The sequence below is a fragment of the Ictalurus furcatus genome, chromosome 17 (genome assembly GCF_023375685.1).
Source record: "Ictalurus furcatus strain D&B chromosome 17, Billie_1.0, whole genome shotgun sequence".
Classification (NCBI taxonomy): Eukaryota; Metazoa; Chordata; class Actinopteri; order Siluriformes; family Ictaluridae; genus Ictalurus; species Ictalurus furcatus.
The window spans coordinates 1,335,823-1,355,868 of NC_071271.1; positions in this window are offsets into that span (position 1 = coordinate 1,335,823).

Here is a 20,046-nt window from a genome sequence, read left to right on the forward strand (position 1 = left end):
GGAGACATGTTAACTTAAGCCATGGAAAAATCTGTCACTGGGAACATCAGAAATTGGAAAAATGGGCCTCAGAAACCCAGGAGCAACTGTAGGAACATACAACATGGGAATAAATGTACTTTGAAACACAAGTCTGTGGTAACAAAGGTCCCTATGTATATAGGAGAATATAGGAGAACCATAGGAACATAGAATTATGGGAATATAGGGCCCTGGGAAAATTTGGTCTAGGTATTCAAGACTTTAGTGACATAGAATCTGGGAATAAAGGGCACCAGGAACAAATGAAAAAAAGAGGACTGGTAACAAAGGACCCTGAGAATACAGAAGTCTGGGAATACAGAACAATAGGAATATACGATTCCAGGAATAGTTGGGACTGGAAGCAGAGAACTCTAGGACCATAAAATTCAGGAAATAGAGGGCACTGGGAACATAGAACCCCAGGAATATAGGATTCTAGGAATAGATGCCACTGGGAACATAGAACCCCCGGAATATAGGATTCTAGGAGTAGGTGCCACTGATAATATAGAACTGTGAGAATATTGGCTCCTGGAAACATCAGGCTTTAGGAAAATTTGTCCTAGGAAACCAGGAATCAAGAATCATAGAACATGGGAACAAATGGGACCACGAACACCATGGCACCATGTTTCTTGAAACACAGGACTGTGGAAACAAAGATCCTGGGAATACCTGGCATCGGGAACATAAGGCTTAGGTCCATGGGAATTAGAGCCCTGTCAGTATACGATTCCAGTATAGACCTGGGGAAAATATAGTACCTTGGGAAAAATTTGGCCCCAGGAACTCAGGACTCTAGGAACATAGGAACATAAAAACAGCAGTGTAAACATCGATCAGCTAATAGGAACTAACACAAAACAGGTCAACACAATTATGTAACAAACAAAAGGACAGGATGGGGGCAGAGACAGGATTACAACAGATATATATATATATAAAAAAACACATAAGCACATAGCACTTGTTACCATGGGAACTGCAATGTGAAGGGGAATATGTGACAGCTATGACCACTAACCTCAGTGCTCAAGCTAACATTAAGCAATCAGAAATTAAAATAATAATTAAATCAATCTCGTGCAAATCTGATTAATATAAATGAAATCAGGAGCTCATGCTCTTTCTCTTGGGCTTGATTGTGGAGGAGAAGTTTAATATTTCTGTTTCTTGATCCGTATCATCATTTTGTCATCACCTCAGAATGTCAAAACGCATGAGAAAGTATTTTGTTTAGAAAGGCAAAATGAAACCTGTAGAAAATCACAGTAAGTAACATGACAAACAATTATTAACCATCTGCAGTGACACAGCTCTGATATACTCATCTCTTTCTCTCTCTCTTATTTGTAAAAATGGTTCCAACACACTTGGAATAGAAACAGTTCTGTCACAAGGCTGTGAATATCCTCCGTGGGCTTAATTTATGTTTATTGGGATGTTTACGTGAAACATAAGGAGTGACTAGAAAGGTGAGTTCAGTGAGATCACAGCGAGAACTTAATACCATCACACCCCATTCTCTTTCACACCACAAGGAACATCATTCACTCTTCCAGCCTGCCATTATTTAAAATCCTGTAATAGATACAAAGATCCTGGGAACATAAAACTCTAGGAACACAGATTTTTGGGAATAGCTGGTACCGGGAACATTGGTCTTAGGTCCATGGGAATTAGAGCCCTGTCAATATATGATTCCAGAAGTATAGACCTGGGGAAAATATAATACCTTGGGAAAAATCCGGCCCCAGGAACTCAGGACTCTAGGAACATAGGACCAATATTACCTCATGCACCACAGTGCTGACAGCAGTGCAGCTGTAAATCACAGGTTTATATAAACGCGCTCGTTTCTATAGTAACAGCTCATTCACAGGGACTTGTACGGTGGCCGCTCCACTAATAATAAATAGAATAAAAGACACATAAGGAGACATTTAAATAACATTTAAAGAAGGAATCTCCAGTGTCAGTGCTTTGAAACAGTCAGAGGTAAAGCTATAAGGTTTCTTTCTAAGTTTTCTGACATCTTCAGGACAGAGGGGTTTACACTTTGCAGTTCTCTCACAGGCTGGTGAGAGGATGACCGTTTATAGCTGCAATAATGTATCTGAGAACAGGATTTAACTAGACATTGCAAAAATGGCATGGAACTATAAATGAATAAAAATGTATTAGCTGTTTTTTTTTAAAGTAATTTTTAATAGTTTAGGAAGTTGAGGAAGATTTGATTCTGTGGCCTTGAGAGGACATGAAATCTGTCAAAGTGGAGGTTTTATGGGGTCAATCCCAGACCTTAAATATCTTTTCAGATCCAGCAGTGACTCACGAGTGAAGAGGAAACCGTTTGATGACAGAAATGGGTCGAGGGGATTCTAGTGGAAAAACACAATGAATGCAGTGCCCTTCACCTGCCAGGATTGTGGCTGCTGTTCATTCTGAAAAGATGAACCCTATAAAGGACGCTTCAAAGTAAAAAAAAAAAAAGAAAGAAAGAAAAAATTGTTTATGAGGAGAACATCTAAAGCATAAATCTAAAGAATGCAGCAGAGAGAGAGAGAGAGAGAGAGAGTGTTCACCTACAAGTGTAGGTCATTAATTAGTAAATTAGTAATTAGTCTTGCTTTGTCTTTATTGGGAATGTATATTATATACACATAAGTTTCAACTTTTATTGCCATCTGCATAAAAAGTGTTGTAAGCTTCTACATACAATGAAATTCTTGTGTTACAGTTGCACCCTCCTTCATTGACCGTGTAAAAAAATTCTAAATAGTTAAACATCCTCCAGTTTATATTGTATATTGGTATTATTTGTATTGCTTATTTTTATTATTATTAACGTATATTTTTCCCCTGACCATTCTTTGCCTTAAAACCAAATATCCAAGAAAATCTCCATTTTTAGCTTAATTTTTATTTTATTTCATACAGTATCTTAAAAATATATCTGGTGGTAGAATTCCCACTAATTTCTTTGTCCTTTTCTGTAATTACTTATGAATTATTATTCACTCAGATCCTGTTTTTTTTTTTTTTTTTTAATGATATGCGGTACATTTTCATGGTAGCCAACCTCACACAAAAATGGAAGGAATTCTAATGAAAGAGGGAAATTATATATCATAAGAAATACTGTGTCTGCTAACCCCAGCTTTCACGCTAATTTTTAGCCTTCAGCAATTTGAATTCAAGACGGCTTGTGCAAATCTGATTAATATAAATGTAATCATGACCCCAAGCTGTTGCTTTTGATCATGATTATTAATAAAAGTGTGAAAGCGTAGGAATCTCAGATTTGTGTTTTTCTGAGCCGTCATTTTGTCATCATCTTAAAATGGCAAAACTGAGACAGCGGCTATTTTAAGTGAAGCAACATGAAACCTGTAAAAACCCACAGTAAGTGACATGACAAACAATTATTAACCATCTGCAGTGACACAGCTCTGATGTCCCAGTCTCTCTCTCTCGCTCTGTTTCTCTCTCTCATCCATCTTTCTGACTACATTTCTAAAAATGGCTCCAACACACTGTCAAAAAAACATCTCTGGCACATCTCTGTGAATATTCTCCACCGCTGTGCCAGGCTTTATTGAAGGACATTAACATTACATACTTTATTTGCTTGTTATCTTTATTCCTGTCACCAACAGAGTTACAAATGAACTTAAGTTGTGAATGGTTTCACTGAGGGGTGGTTGCGATTGGGAGTGAGATATTGCTTTTATACAACAAGAAATGAACATGACACTAAATGACAGTAAATGACACTTCAGACACAATATAGCCAGAAATATGCAAATATGCCTTGTTTATTTTTGCTTTGCTAATGGAAATAGATAGCGAGGAGGACAGTCAGTGATAACCTATCAGCTAACTGGCTAGCTTTCTGCTCATTGGAACTAATCCTGTTAAAGATGCATGAGCTTTCATATTTTTAGTCAAAAGATATATATACATATATAAAACTCTGGGAACATGGGATCCTGAGAATATAGAACCCATAGAGACCTCAGGAAAACAGGACCTTGATGTTATAGATTTCTGTGAACTTAAGGCTCTGGAATCATAAGAATCTGGGAATATATGCCTCTGCCCTGTGTGTGCGGAGTTTGCATGTTCTCCCCGTGCTGCAGGGGTTTCCTCCGGGTACTCCCGTTTCCTCCCCAAGTCCAAAGACATGCATGGTAGGCTGACTGGCATGTCCAAAGTGTCTGTAGTGTATGAATGGGTGTGTGAATGTGTATGTGATTGTGCCCCTGTGATCGTGTATGGATTGGTAGCCTGTCCAGGGTGTACCCCACCTTGTGCCAGATGCTCCCTGGGATAGGCTCCAGGTTCCCTGTGACCCTGAAAAGAAGTAAGCGGTAGAAGATGGATGGATGGAAGCACAATGCAGTGCCAATAAGGCTACCTGGTGTACTGGGAACATGGAATTCTGGGAATAGATGGCACAGGGAACATAGAACTCGTAGAACATCACCCCATGGGAACAGGATGCTTGGAACTCTGTTCACATATGGGAACATTGGATTCTGGGAATATAGGGCTCTAGAACATAGGGTTGACCCTGAATGTTCACTTTAGCAGCCACACCAAGTGTTAGCCCAGTGTGGGATTATTCTGCATGAAGGCCTGGTTGCTATGTGGGCTTGTTTCCATGACAGAAATAGAAGAAAATGGATCCACACTTCTGCAACAACACATCCATTATGCCACACTGCGGAACCCTTGCGTGTTAAGTCTGAAAACACTTCCTGCTCTTTGTTATTGCTTGCATGTTTCCTTATTTCAGTTGAAAAACACTCAAAACTTCTGGTCAAAGCGACCCGATTTCTGGGCTGCAGAAAATAGCGCATTCTGAGTGCTTTTAAGAACAAACAATACTGTAGAGAGGTAAACAAAACAAACGGACAAAGAACAGCGTGCTGTAAGGCACAGGGTTTATGCGCTAATCGATATATATATATTTTTTGCTTTCAGATAGCATGCATATGTCGCTGATGAATAATGCAAAAATTTGTTTGTTTGTGTGTGTGTGTGTGTATGTTTGTGCGTATATGTTTTGTGGTTACCAGCATGCTTTTTTCCCCATTGTAGCATTGAGTCTGACAGCCCACACACACACACACACACACACACACCCAATCACTCCTCATTTTGTAGCAGGGTGACAGGCTCCTCTCTGAAGCTCTTGTCACACTTGGTCGTTCTGATGGACCGCGTCCACTTGTCAGGTGGATGAAGACAGATTTCCCCATAGTGCTCCTTTTGTGTATGTGTGTCTCAGACAGACAGAGAAAGAGCAAGAGAGAGAGAGAGAGAGAGAGAGAGAGAGAGAGAGAGAAGCAGAGGCATTTCCTGCCACACACACTCTAATTAATGCAATGAATCTCAGCCATGTGCGCTCGCATGCATATGCATTAGGCCTTTTGGAAAAAAACAAAATGGACTGCAGCACACCTAACTGTTAAACAAAACAAAAAAAAAAGATTTGCTTAAAGCATAAACACAATCAAGCAAAGACTTTGTTATGTAAATACCATAAATTGTTAAATATGTATTCAGGGAAGCCTTATGTTCCAGTTACGAAAACGAATAGCATGAGATTATGAGGTCATTACCATAAAGTAGCATCCCACTCTCACCATCGCACATTCTGAGGATTAAGCTCAACTATCCAACCTGTTCTAAATTCCTAGAAAAAACATTATCCGTGATATCAAATTAAAACTACAGCAAAGAACATTATTGTTTCCACCTCATAGTTAATTATTATTATTATTATTTAAAAAAAAAATCCCTTTATAGTTACAGTACATTCAGTGTTGTGGTCTCTGTGAAATCTCTGTGAAACAAGCTCTCATTTAGGAAGTTTATCATTTAGCTAATGGACACCCTGTTTAATTAACATTTACGGAAAGGAGTCTCCAGTGTCAGAGCTTTGTAACAGAGGTAAAGCTGTAAGTTTAACTTTCCAGACAGAGGAAAGTTCTCCTTCTAATGCAGCACAAAATTACAGTAAACTCAACAGAGAAACACTAACAACGCTAACGACGCTATCAGACAGAAAGAGGTTGAGATGTCGGAATGGAATGTTATGAATTATTAAGCTCAGAGCCTCAGGCTTGGTAAGCATTTACAAACAAAGTACACATATTACGTCTGATTACTTATGAATGCAGCGAGCGATCGAGCGAGCGAGAGAGAGAGACCGGCTTTCATCCTGACATATAAATGTAGGTGTGTTTTTAATTTGCCCATCTTAAGGGTGCTATTTATAATTCATGGGTGTTTGCTGAAGTACATTTAGCATTAGCAGCAAGCCTTTTCTCCTTATGAATAAAACAAAGTAAATTTTAGGTAGCTGTCTGAGAATAAGCAACTCGACTTCACATGCAATTCAGCTCTCATAACTTTTTAATCGAAGTTGGCTTTTTCAGCGAATCACTGAGTCAGGAAATCATCTGGACAGGGCTGAGATTTCTTTCTTTCTTGTTCCAAGGGTCATCGTTTGAGTCAGTGAATCATTCACTCTGTTGTTCAGTGAATCATTTTGGTCATTATCGCGATTCACTCCTCTGTCATTCAGCGAATCAATGTTTGAGTCAGTGAGTCATTTACTCCTCTGTTGCTCAGTGAATCAGAGTTTGAGTCAGTGAATCATTTTGGTCATGACCACAAATCACTTCATTTTCTCGTAATGGATCAGTGTTTAAGTTGTTGAATGTTTCAGCGTTTGAGTCAGTGAATCATTCTGTCATGACCAAGATTTTTTCCTCTGTCCTTCAGCAAATTACTCCTGGAGTCTTGGACATGGCCAAGGTTTGTTTCTGTGTTGTTCAGCAAATCAGAGTTTCAGTCAGGAAATTATCTGGTTACGAATGAGATTCACATTAATCCTTTCTTTCAAGACTGAGAGTTGAATCAGTGTTGAGTCAGTGAATCATTTGGCCCATGGCAAAGAGTCACTCATCTGTCATTCAGCAAATCAGTGTTTGAATCACTGAATCATTTAGTCATGACTGACATTAGCTTCTTTCTCATTTAGTGAATCAATGTTTGAGTCAGTGAATCATTTAATTGTGCCCAAATTTTGCTCCTCTGCCATTGAGTGAATCATTGTCCGAATCCGTGAAATTTTTTGTTGAAGACAAAGATTCGAATCAATTGAATCAGGGAATTGTTTGGCATTTGGCAAGTTGGCTTGACTTTGTATGACATCACTTCTTTTATTATTATTATGTTTAATAAGAAAAGGTTAGGCTATTTGCTGTCTTGAATGCGAGTGCATCACCACTGGAAATCACTCCGCTGAAAAGCACACGGACTTCATTAATGTAGCACAGGTAACGCTTTTAAGCCCACTTTATTCAGCGCTAATGTGAGGCCGAGCATCGCTGAACTCTGTTAACAAAATGAGTCAGGGCATTTAGGAGACGGGCTTGCACAGACGATAATGGATCGTAATTGCCTTCATTATGCAGGCGTACTTTCAGCCAGGCTAACAGATTGAATGTCACTCATTTTAGACACAAAATAATAATAATTATTGATTACATTTCATTTGCAGGCTGTGTTGCGTTAAAGCCAGAGTCTGATGATCTCTAAAGCCAATGTTTTGTTTGTGATACATTTCTGTTAGTTTTTGTCAAACTCAATCTGAATTTTAATCTTTTACTTCCTGCGTTAAAATGGGTTTACTCCATTCCATGAGTAAAAATCATTTCCTTCTATAAATCAAGATCGCATCAATTCAATTTTAAATCACTATTAAGTCAGCAGAAACATAGTATCCATATCCATCTTCCTAGTTATTTCACACTATTCCAGCAAATTACTTTAGAAAACTGTAAACATCACAGATCCAATAATATGGCACATACACAGGTATCATTATCATAGCTAAATTAAACCTAGCTATATCCCGCATGGGGATAATACGATTTGTGTGAGAATGAGAATGATGATTAGACGCAATTCTTGTAATGGATCGTTCCTCTGACACACAATCAGCCTTTAATTACAGCACAATTAGGCCTTAATTCAGACGGTCATTAACGAACTGCGATAGAAAGGACAATAAATTGACCAAAGAAAGCCTACATGACACGACATAACAAGAAAGCACTCGTTCCAATGACATAAACAGTTTGTATTCAATACAAAAGATGTCAATAATAAATGCATAAAATTATCTGTTGCACTCACCCTCAAAAAAGTGATTAAAATAGATGACTAATTTGCACTGTAAAACTTTTTGAAGACATTTAGCATGTAAGATATTAGATCAGCAATGTCATGTCGGTTGTTAAACATTATAATATCAGCCTGCACTCTTTATAAATCACTCTAGTGCTCTGCACTGCATTGTGAAGTGTCACTCAATTACACTGACGCTTCAGTTTATGAAGTATCTCTGTGCCACGAATGTTACACTCTTCTTTCTTCTTTCTGAAGGAGCTTAAAAAAAAAAAAAACGCCTACAAAATGAAAGCCTGCTGACTAGCATACGGCTTGTTAACAAACAGAAAGGAGGATGAACAATTAAAAACAAAGTAAGAGCATCATGGTCCAAGATGGCGGCGTTTTGCAAGCTGACTAGAAGCACACAAAAACAGATAATGCCGGAAAATGGCTTGCTTGACAAAGCTTTCATAATAATGTCGACTGATGTGTTTTTACTACAGTAATGAACTACATTTGAAGTTGGTAGAGATGAAGCGGCATTACTGTGACACCCTGATGCTGATTATTTTCCTGTAAAAGCATACCCCCAAGTGTTTTATTCCCATTAATATAAACCTTTAAGATTAAGATTTGCAGCTGCACTGCTGTCAGAGCTGCTGTTATAGAAAATTAATCAACAGCTTCTGACCAATCACAATTCAGCAGCGCTGTGGCATGAACAAGGCCCTGTAAATGAGTTGTTACTGTAGAAACAATAACGCTAAATGAATAAAAACCTAGATATAATTATACCTAGGCGGCTAGGGGCGGCTGTGGCTCAGGTGGTAGAGCGGGTTGTCCACTAATCGTAGGGTTGGCGGTTCGATTCTTGGCCCATGTGACTCCACATACCGAAGTGTCCTTGGGCAAGACACTGAACCCCAAGTTGCTCCCGATGGCAAGTTAGCGCCTTGCATGGCAGCTCTGCTACCACTGGTGTGTGTGAATGGGTGAATGAGACACAGGGTAAAGCGCTATATAAGTGTGCCATTTACCATTTTATATAATAATTATTAATAATTAATTATCCTCAGAAAGCAAGAAATCAAGAAAATTGAGAAAGAAAAGTGCATTTATTTATTATTTATTATTACAACATTTTTTTTTTTTTTACCTTCTACAGCAAAAATAATCAACTGGATTGAAAACGTTAGAATTTTAACCACTTTCTCACACTTTATCCACATTGGAGTTGTTGTAATTGATGCTAATTTGATATATATTTCACCTTTCTACATTAATTCAGTTCTGCCAGCACAACAACATCATTTGTTCCTAGAAAAGAGCCTGCAGAGTGTTTTCTGATTTTCCTCGTGGCAAAGATTCAAGGACTTTTACTGTTTGGCGGACTCCCAGATTCAGTGATTCGGTCCCTGCTGTGATCACTCAGCACTCTGTGATGTCTCTTTCATTTAGTGGCGATTGTTATGACCAACCTGGCGAATCCAGTGCCATTTGTCATGGCCTCTGTGAGTAGCGCGAGTAAAAAGAATGCACATTAGATCAGTGTACCCGATTTAAGTACAGTTCTGAGACCTTTCCGTAACAACCCATGTCAAGGACATGATAAAAAAAATGAGCTCACCAGATGAATAACAAATGGGGTGCCAATACTTTCCCCTCTGTCACATTAATTGTGGGTGGATGGAAGGAAAGCAAGCGTGTCGGCATCTAGCATCCCAACAGCCGATGGGAAAATGTCAAAAATATCACAGTGTGATGAGAGATGACAGTCACTCTCGATGACAAAACAAAGCGCTCGGCAGCATAAAGACGCCTGCTGCCCCAGGGTGCCGAGAGGAAAAATGGCTGTGATGAGCTAATGGGCAAACAGCCGCTTGTGTCACTAGCAATACTGTTTGCTAGCCAGCCGAGCATGCAGCTCTCCAGCCGCTCCTGGATTTTAGCTGGGTTGTCACGTTTTTAACATTCATAAACAGCTCCAGTGTAAGCAAACGCAAAGATGATTAATTTTACCTCTTGAAAAATTAGCTAACTTAAAACAAGTCCAGGACAGAGAACAAAACCTGCAAAACCTGTGCAGTTTGTCCTTAATTGTTATGCAGATGGTTCCCCCCCCCCAACATAATAAATTACTTAATTTAAAATTCAATTAATTCAATTCGGGTAAAATGTCCTTTTTATCCGAGAGGTGTTGCATACCAAACAAAGTGGAGCATTTCTGCCCGTAGTCACAAGTACAAACACTTAAATAGCTCGCTAATCATAAATAGTTTGTGTGTTTATCACTTATTGGTCAGTAGGTGTTCATTATTATCTAGAAGAGCAGCTCTGACAGTAGTGCAGCTGCAAATCATCTATACATCAGTGTAGGATTATAATAAATATGATTCTCAATAAATGTTTATACAGAGGCAAAATAAAGCTTGGAAGGAAGTAGAAGTGATCACTGGAGTCTCTGGTGTGTCCCTGGTGTGTGTACTTAGCTAGTATAGCCAGTTACTGTAGTTTGATTTGATTTGCTAATCTAATCTGAGAACGAAGCTAGTATGAAGTCAATTTTCACACATCATTTAACATTTGTTTAATTAGCTAGCGTCAATAGCTAATAGCTACTACCGTTTGTCATGGCTGGACAGGCCACGCCCACAAGCGACAACAGTAACAGTCTCTACATTCCCCCGAAAGAGACAAGTGACATAAACAGCAGGTATTTGTTAGGATATTGTTACAGTTTTGATCTCAATAGTCCTGATGTTATTTCTTCTACTCCGGCTGAGAGAACAGCAACAATACCGGCGCGAGTCTGTTGAGTCGGTAGCCTCTTTGTGAGCTGAGATGAAAAGCCAGATAAAGAAAATTAGTGTGGGCAGATAGAATGGGGGAGGAGAGAGAAAGAGAGAGAGAGATGAACAGAGTGAATACAGGATGAAAGAGAACGCCGGAGCTCAAACGGAGAGCAGGAAGTCGAGCCCACGCTGAAGTCATTCACCGTCTCGCTGTGAGCATCGACTGCACTGCTGTTGTTTTCAAAGTTATTTCTTCACGTTGCTGATCTTTTGCCGTCCTGCGGCTCAGGTCAGATGGGAGATTAAAAAATATATAATAATAATAATAATAAAAATCTGACCAGCCTGGAGTGGAAATGAAAGGGAAAGTGTACACACTGCTCTCTTATAATGCTCCATTAACTCTGCTGGAGGGACATGTGGGGGGCGGAAAAAGTTCCTTACGAAGACGTCTGATTTACTGACATCAGCTACAGAGGACTGAAATATTCAAATAAGCAAAATAACAACTTGCTTTTGTGGTTTTGCTTTAATGAATATGCAGTGTAGTGCAAATCAAGCCTACCAATTATTCATTTTGATTAATTAATTAACTGTAATTAGGGGGACAAGCAATGAAGGTGCGTAGGCACACTATTGTTTTTCTTCTTCTTCTTCTTCTTCTTCTTCTTCTTCTTCTTCTGGCTAAGGTATCTATGGCAGCTCATAGAACTGTCTGGCAAAAAGTTGTGAAATTTGGTAAATTGATTGGGCAGGGTCTAAAGAACATTCTCACCAAATTTGGGCCATGTGCTGCCAACGCTCTAGCGCCACCATTGGGTCAAATTTGGGCCTAATTTGGAAGTAGGTTTACGGTCATGTATTGAAAATTTAACCTTGAGACAAGTTCAACACACCCTATGTTAATTTTTGCCTGATTAGATTTTGTGAAAAAAGTTTTTTTCGCTACTCCTCCTACAAATTTTGTCACATCATCTTCAGAATAAGCCTTGCAAAAGTTATCAAAAGAATTTTTAATACTCCAAATGGTTTGTCTGTAATGGGAGAATGAATCTGACAGCAAAGCTGCCAAATAAGAAGTGAGACTGTATCTCAGCAATGACTTTGCGCACTGAAACTAAACTTGGTAGGCACCTTCAGGACCATGGCCTGAGGCTATGCAACAAATTTCCTGCCAGCACTATCTACTGTTTAAAAGTAACAATAACATGCTAAAAATGCTCATATCTAAGTGCCATTTTTACTCCTCCTCCTCCAAATTTTGTCCAGTCTTCACTAATTTGGCCCACATCATCTTGAGACCTGTCTAAACAAAACTGATCAAAGGAACTCTGATATTCAAAACCGTTCTCCCGTAACAGACTGGCAAATGCATGAAACTACAAATCATTCTTGAATTCCTTTATCTATAGTTATGGCTCTGCTTTCCTCTGATTGCTTAGGCAACAATTGTAACGCCACCAAGTCTGGGTGCTTGGCCCCCCGAAAATGCTACTTTCAGCTTTAATTTTTAAGTAATTGTTTTGCATTTATAAGTTAGTATTATTTACATTTTTAATTCTCATTTTCTTTTTTTATGTAAAATTTGTACACTTTTTACATTTTTTGTTCATTAATTACTTGTTGTTTATTAATAACCGATTCACCTTTTTATCGCCTGCAGTGTGATTGTAAATTAATACAACCAAAGGGCAGGTATGAAATTTGCATTGAGCTCATTTCCCACCATTTCAACACAAAACGAAACTGTTATTCGAATGGATTCTTGAAATAACATCTCAAAAAATGGACGTTTCTCCCAATTTTACAGACACACTTTCTCATTTTTAACTGACAAAAACAATGTGAACCATGATCCAGACCAAGGTCAAGCACTTACTGAAGATTATTAAAAGTTAAATCTTGTAATTACACTGTTTTGTTTTTTATTTGCTGACTTTTCTGAAATTCAGTTTAAAATGGTGAAATGTTTGAATGCTTTCGAACACGTGGAAAGATATGACGGAGTGGTGTGATGAGGTGGAGTTACTCCTACCATCCCAAAGTTGGTTATTTTCCTATAACAGTACAACACCAAGTGTTTTATTTTTCTTATACCACAGCAATATGACCACAATTACAGTTATATTCATTAAAATAGCAAAACGTCATATGTATATCTTCTTTCTTGGTTCTCCATGTTACAATCAGGGCAATAATGATTGCAGGAAACTGACTGGACATACCTTTTTTCCCCCCTCAGAAGAACCTAAACGCTGAATCAAGGCCTTTTTTTTAAAACATGACCTAAATATTGTTCTAATTGTTGTTCTACTTGGACCATAATTAAGCAGAAGTGTATGCAATAAAGCTTAAAATAAACAAAGAGGATTCTGTAAAACTGGTTTACATCTCAGGTGAATTGTTGCATTTATTTCCTTGAGCATAAAGACGTTCGTAAACAGAAAAAGATGAAGAGGATTCTTCCTGCCAGCATGAGAAGCCTGTCTTCAGAGCCTTCTCTGAGATAATGTTTACTTCTGTGTGCTGCTGTCTTATCTTATTGCAGTGTCTATGTGTGTGTGTGTGCAGGGTTGGGGGGGGGGGGGGGGGGGGTAACTTTTAAAATGTATTCCATTACAGTTACAAATTATTTCATAAAAAATGCAAACAGTAACATAATCCAAATATCACAATATGAAAGGAATGTAATCTGTTTACTTTTGGATTACTTCAAGGTCACGTATGTAAATAAAGTCAAGTGAAAAGCAATCTGATCTAAAATACTTTTATTTAGAGCTTAAAACCATAGTCAATGTTTGATTTCTTTAATAAAATAAATTAACAAAAGATTACTGTCCCCGATGCGGGTAACATTACATCACAAAAGTTAGGGTGTCCATGTTCTGGTTTTCCCCCCCAAAAAAAGGACGGAGGGAGGTGGGGGTGTCTTAATAGCATTCACAACAGTGTTACTATGAATGCAGACTTTAATACTCTGATAAAGACACACTATTAGCATCACATAAATATATATAAATAAAATTGGTTCCACTCTGCTCACATTTTCCATTTTTTCCTACATTCTTTTGAATGTCCATGGAATAAAATAAAATATCAGATGCTACGAGTGAACCTTCTGCTTTCATTTACACATTTGAATGGCTGTGCAATATGAAGCAATACCATAACATGAAATTAAAAATGACCTTATATGGTCATGGGCATTGTTTCGACTCGGGACAGCTGTCATTTCCTGCTATTGTCAAGCAACTGTTAGGTGCCATACAAAACAGCGTTTCACCTTCGCGTGTTTGCGTCAGAGTAGGCTAATGGTTAAGAGGCAAGAATTTGGCCAAAAGTTGCTGAGAGCCTTTTATAATTGACAAATTTGTGTATGAGAAGGTGGGAATTATAGACAGGGGTTAAAGTAACGCAAATATATGCAAACACTATGCAGTATTAGACCATAAACACATCATAAAGCAGAATCCCGGACATTTTCTCAAAAAAAACAGGACGTGTCCGGGAAAAAAAGGATGTATACGGTCACCCTAACAAAATCATTTCAGAGAACAATTTGTGTTCATTTCTACCAAATAAACTTTGCGCAAAATTTATTTGTGCATGCAGCAGGAGGTTCCTCACGTGAGCCACGACTGGTAAGAGAGAACCAGAACTATAATCAAGCAGCTGTCTATATTGTGTTCTGTCAAAAGATTCGTTTATTTGCTTTTAAATGAAAAAAAAAAAAAAATTCTGATAGTATTCCAATTTTTTTTTACAAAATGTACCTGTAATCTGATTACATTGTTTTCTGATGTAACTGTAACGGATTACAGTTACCAGTGTTTTTTATCCTGATTACGTAACGCTGTTACATGTATTCAGTTACAAGCCTGTGTGTGTGTGTGTGTGTGTGTGTGTGTGAGAGAGAGAGGCAGCTAACGGTCTTTATATAAGCAAAGCTCTCAGCCTGAAAGATTAGTGCATATATTGACAGATCTGTGATTAGGTTTCCTTTCTGTCATATGCTTGTGTGTGTGTGTGTGTGTGTGTGTGTGTGTGTGTGTGTGTCTTTGAAAACATCGACTATAAATCTGAGTGACAGGAAACGCTGCCATGTTTTAAACCAAGTATCTGTAGAGGCTGTTGGAGTTTTCTTGAGTTTATTATGCTTTGAATCATGTCGTGACACTTATTCTGGCAGTTACAGACACAAACACGATACATGAACTGACTTTTTTTTTGTTGTCATTTTAATAAGAAAAGTAAGCCACGGATTTGGTTTTGATGCAGAACAGGAAACTCAAATTACTCTAAAAACACTCTGTGCCATGCTGTTATAGAAAATAAACCCTTTACTACATGGTGTTGCCATATGGCAACAATTCATTTATCTCCAATTTTTTTCATAGGCAAAAATACAAAACTACTATTTTCCCGTGTAACTTATGTAAATAAGCTCAAAGTCTTATTGACTTTACATTAATTTTACCATGCATCATCATGCAAGACTAAAAATCTGCAGTGAAACTTGGATCTTTTTATTCTCAGTATTGTTTCCACTGCTGTTGCCCTATTATAAAAGAAAAACCAAACAAACTCATAATTATCCATGCATTCATACTCAAATTTATTTACACAGAAAGAGCAAAGTTGACAGCTTGAAGAAGCAGGTGACTCCAGAATTACAGGAGCTTCTCATTTACAATCTCCCACACCATCACCTTCCTGAAGAGTGGAATGTCACACTATAGAGAAAGAGAGACAGATGAATCACCATAACCGCATAACAAATAACATGTTTGAGAATTAAAGGTGTGTGACAAAAGAACACTGTAGCTTGATTATGTACCTGTCTGAAAGTGAGGAAGGAAATCTGCATATTTATAGGCAAAAAACAAAAACAAAAAAAAAACACCACAGTCATTTCCATTCTCCTGTTTGGGAATTCCCTAGACACACGCAATTTCAAGCAGAACGTTTAAATGTTTAAAATGGCACTTAATTCAGAGAAAATCTATATAATTCATTACATGGTGTCATACATTAGTTCTCATTTGGCTGATGATCTTTCTGGAAGCCTCCAGGTTGCAACCTTTCGTGACCTTGTATTCCTCTGTGACGTACTTTCTGTTAAACACAAATGAGACAAGCATCCAGACATTCTTTATCACAGACCTTCAAAGCGGTTTGACGATCAAACCAGAACGTAATGGAAAATATAAGGAGACACACACAACAACATGTGAGAGATATCATCAAGTCTCTGACCCACTGAGTCATAGCACTGGATGGTCTGGCATTTAAAATCAATGACATGGTGGTAAGAACCAATAGAGGCAACAAGTTAAAGACACACTCGAAATCATATAGTGTTTGACACTTTTCAAAAACCCATGTAGATATTGAAACAGAATATTTTACAAAGGCATCATATCTCTTGTAAAGGACTTACAGCCAAAGCCCAGAGTAGGCCAAGGTGCAGAGGAACAAAACAAGATCACAGATGAAGAGATCCACAGTTTTGGTCCAATTTTTTCACTGCTACATGGCCTTCAAAATGTCCTTCACCATTATAACGTTTTGGGTAGAAGAAAGTGCTGAAGGAGTAGACCATAAGGCTTCCCAGCTGATCACTGTTTCTCTTCATTAGCAAGGACAAATAAAAGTTGATAACTTTGAAAAAGGAAGAGGAGAACCTCATTACTAGGGATGCATGACATCACTGACAGCCAATGTAAGTGCTTTATAAATGAGCCACATTGGTCTGATTAGGTTGATATTGTTGGCAGATGACTATTAGAACTTTTTATTTCTCCAAATAGACCAGCATTTTCTTTTATATCAGGCCACGGAAGTAGTAAACACTTATTCATCTTTTCTACTGTACATATATTAGCTGCATATGTGCTTTTAACTCAAACAAACAAAACAGTGTAGATTTATAATGTAGGCAATAATACTTATTATTGCCCATAGTATTATCAGTAATATTGATCAATATTGGCCCAAATTTATGTCAGTCTGTCCCTATTTACTGAACCATCAAAGCAAGACAAGTGAACTAAAATAATTTAATGAATACCCATTAGCAACACATTTTACTGTACTTCCGTAACGTAAAATATTTATCGATCAAGAATTGCTCTGAGTGTGAAAAGTATACATGGAAATCGTTTATTTTTTTGTCATCTAAACAAATTTATATATTTTGAGTGTTTTGTTAAATGGTAAAATCTACAGCGCCCTCCACTAATATTGGCACCCTTGGTAAATATGAGCAAAGAAGGCTGTGAAAAATTCTCTTTATTGTTTAACCTTTTGATCTTTTGTTAAAAGAATTCACAAAAATAATCTGCTCTCTTTGATATCAAACACTTGCAAACAAAACACAGGTTTATCAAAAAAAAATATCTTTGTTAAATATAGTGTGCAACAATTATTGGCACCTTTTTAGTCAGTACTTTGTGCTACCTCCCTTTGCCAAGATAACAGCTCTGAGTCTTCTCCTATAATGCCTGATGAGGTTGGAGAATACGTGGCAAGGGATCTGAGACCGTTCCTCCATACAGAATCTCTCCAGATCCTTCACATTTCGAGGTCCACGCTGGTGGACTCTCCTCTTCAGTTCACCCCACAGGTTTTCTATGGGGTTCAGGTCAGGGGACTGGGATGGACATGGCAGGACCTTGATTTTGTGGTCAGTAAACCATTTTTGTGTTGATTTTGGTGTATGTTTTGGATCATTGTCCTGCTGGAAGATCCAACCACGGCCCATTTGAAGCTTTCTGTCAGAGGCAGTCAGGTTTTCATTTAATATCTGTTGATATTTGATAGAGTCCATGATGCCATGTATCCTAACAAAATGTCCAGGTCCTCTGGCAGAAAAACAGCCCCAAAACATTAAAGATCCACCTCCATATTTAACCGTGGGCATGAGGTACTTTTCCATATGGCTACCTCTCTGTGTGCTCCAAAACCACCTCTGTGTTTATTACCAAAAAGCTCTATTTTGGTTTCATCTGACCATAGAACCCGATCCCATTTGAAGTTTCAGTAGTGTCGGCAAACTGAAGACGCTCGAGTTTGTTTTTGGATGAGAGTAGAGGCTTTTTTCTTGAAACCCTTCCAAACAACTTGTGGTGATGTAGGTGACTTCAGATTGTAGTTTTGGAGACTTCCTGACCCAAAGACACAAATAACTTCTGCAATTCTCCAGCTGTGATCCTTGGAGATTTTTTGGCCACTCGAACCGTCCTCTTCACAGTATGTTGACACGATACAGACACACGTCCAATTCCAGGTTGATCCACATTTCCAGTTGACTGGAACTTCTTAATTATTGCCCTGATGGTAGAAATGGGCAGTTCCTAGTCACCCAGGTGTACATTTTTTTTTTTTTTTTTTAAATATCAGTGGGAACATATTTCAAGTATATTTTTCTCATATGAATTCATAGGGGTGCCAATAATTGTTGCACACCTATATTTACCAAAGATTTTTTTTTTTATAAACCTGTGTTGTGTTTGCAATTGTTTGATATCCATGAGAGTATTTTTTATGATTTTTTTAAACAAAAGATCAAAAGATTAAACAATAAAGACAATTTTCACAGTCTTCTTTGTTCATATTTCACAAGGGTGCCAGTATTAGTGGAGGGCCCTGTACATTCATACATTAGGAGGGGCTGTATGTAGCAGAAGACCTTCATGTTGTTCAATAACACTCTTTTAAATTGATTTCAGTTTCTCAGTGACAAGATGAAGGTGTAAGTAGATTTCCTCATGTTCTCAAAAGCTTTTATAAAGCCTAGCACTGAGTCAAGGTGACTGGAGTTATTATATTAAATGCTGCTTCCTGGTTTTTCCTCAAGACTAGATTCCACACCCCCCCCCCCCCCCCTTTGTGTCCTGTGGAATATTTCCACACTTAAGGTGAATGTAAGAAAATTGCTAAATGGAAAAAAAAAAACACACAGAAACCAACAAAAACAATAAATTATTTACTTATAAATAATAGTATTAAACAGTACATAAAAAAATAACATAAGGTATGACAGAAATACATAAAAAGAATATACAGAATAATAAAAAAAATTAAAAAGTCAACTATCAATTTACAAAAGTACATAAAAATAAAGTACATACAATTTAAGTAAATAATTACAAAACTATGTTAAAAAAAATTCAGAATGACTTAAAAATAGGGGAAAATCTTTTTAAAAATGTAAAAGTAGAAAGATAAGCAAAGAAAATCACAGGTAAAAGTAGAAATATAATCTACTTACACACCACTTCTAATCTAATCACTCCAGTCTCCTGTCCGTGCTGACACCGGTACATGCACTCTAAAAAACACTGGGTTAAAAACAACCCAAATTGTGTTATTTTTATCCCAACGGCTGTGTAAATAAAGGACAGAACACACTGTGGGCTAAACTAAGCCATCATGTTGGGTTGTTCATTTTAACCCAGAAATTGGGTTTTAAACCCAAAGGATCTACCACATTATACACAAATATCTGAACATGGTGTCTCCTTTATTTATACCCAAGAAGGTGTTGAGAAATGTGTTGCTAGAGCTGCTAAAGGGGTGTTTATATTTAGACTTTGAAGTAAATGACTTAAATAAGTCATATATTTAAGACAAAAACGTCAGATTTTGATCAAATGAGACGTTTAAAACATCCAATAAACTGAGAAACCGGCTGATGATCCAGTGAGCATTACAAACAAGTAAGCCAAGGCTAATGAAGATAGCGGTGCATTTAATGTCGTGTAAACTGGACTGTTATCGCACATTTTTGCTTTTTCTAGGGTACAGTAACGGTTTTATGGATAAATATATTGATACGAAGCTTCACTCTTAAAACAGATGTGTTATAAATAACACCGTGTTAATTTTGAACACACCTGCGTGTCTAGTTAAGGACGACACATTTTGTGTTGCTTTTAACACAATCAGTGTGTTAGTACATTTAACACATGCTGTGTGTTAAACAATTCCACACAAAGATGTGTTTAAAAAATAACACAAAAATAACACAGATGTG